Raw genomic sequence first — 1,240 nt, 5'->3', positions numbered from 1 at the left:
TCCCTTGGCTTTCTCCCTGTTTTTCTGTCCGCAACAGGAATCAGACCAGGAGTGACCCGGCTGGGGAAAATGCCACTTTCTCATTGTCTGAAGATGTCTCCCCTGCTCTTCTAACATGTTGTCGTAAATACTGTTCATCTCTGACTGTTTTGTATGTGTGACACTTGCCTTAAAACATAGCAGTCCTCAAAAATGAATACAGCCTTTCTACTAGGATCTGCATGTTCCTTTATTCCTTCCTTGTGTTTTGAAGTGGTATTTACTGGTGGAGCTCTTCTAGGGGAGGGCCTGGGGGTGACTGAATTGATTTTTTTTTCTAGGAGCGTTTAGCCAGCACGACCCCCTGAGGCATGGCAGGCCACTCAGGTGGCAGAGCTGCTGCAGGACAGTCACTGATGTGACTTGCCGTGGTGAGTGTCCAGGCTCCTGGGCACCTCCCACTCAGCACTAGCAGGGATCCTGAAACAGTGAGTGGTTTTGCCGCATACCTCCATAAAGTCAAGTCTCGTTAGGACAAGTAGGTCAACAGGCCTTAATTGACCATCTACTGTAAGCCTAGAGCCAAGCTGGAAGAATGCCCCAGTCTGTAGAATTACTGAGAAAGTCCCTGCCTAAAACAGTTGCCCATGCCTACCATCCTTGCCACCACACCCAGCCCATTCTTTTATATCATCTCATTTTCAGTGACACAGCATTCCAGCACAATTAGGGAATTTAGAAACCTCTTATAATACGATTATCCTACAAGCTCCCACTAGCAGCCTTAGTTTTCAGACCCTGGGGCCTTTGAAGGAAGAGATCTCCGTTCTTACCTGGACATTTCCAGCCCTTCATATAATATGGAAACCGGTTTTATTTTCTGGGCAAGGCCCAAAGGGGTGAGGAGAGAGTCTGCACAGATCAAGGGCCTGATGGGGCCTGTTACTAATGACAATTTAGATTCCCACCTTGGAGTGTGGCTGCCTTGATTCTCTGTTGTGCAGAGTGTTTGGAGGCTGATTAGCACTCAGTGATTCAGCTTTTCAATGTAGTCAAATCAAGAGGAGCAATTCCACAAGCCACCTCTTCCCAGGGGAGCAGAAAGGGCACTGATCTGTTTGTTGGGTCACCTGAGCCTGCTCAGAGGAACTTCCCATGACATCGTGAACGGCATAAACGATGGAGCAAGGAAGAGCGTGCACCGTCCGGGTACAGTCCCAGCTCTGCCGCTTGCTTGCTGTGTAACCCTGGGCACGATAAC

The 1,240-nt window shown here is 48.9% G+C and overlaps 1 protein-coding gene across 1 annotated transcript in view; it reads left to right on the top strand.

Annotated features, from left to right (window-relative positions):
• The window catches only part of SLC1A4 (solute carrier family 1 member 4), a 24,218-nt gene extending 23,991 nt beyond the window's left edge, over positions 1-227 (top strand). Inside the window, 1 exon segment of the mRNA XM_036873800.1 lies at positions 1-227. This exon segment is cut by the window's left edge and continues 2,435 nt beyond it. The gene's annotated coding sequence lies outside the window, so the exon portion shown is untranslated.
• The last annotated feature ends 1,013 nt before the right edge of the window (positions 228-1,240 follow it).

The sequence above is a fragment of the Balaenoptera musculus genome, chromosome 13 (assembly GCF_009873245.2).
Source record: "Balaenoptera musculus isolate JJ_BM4_2016_0621 chromosome 13, mBalMus1.pri.v3, whole genome shotgun sequence".
In the NCBI taxonomy this organism is placed as follows: domain Eukaryota; kingdom Metazoa; phylum Chordata; class Mammalia; order Artiodactyla; family Balaenopteridae; genus Balaenoptera; species Balaenoptera musculus.
Note: the sequence above shows the minus strand (reverse complement) of the source record. Positions and strands in the feature narration are given on the sequence as shown.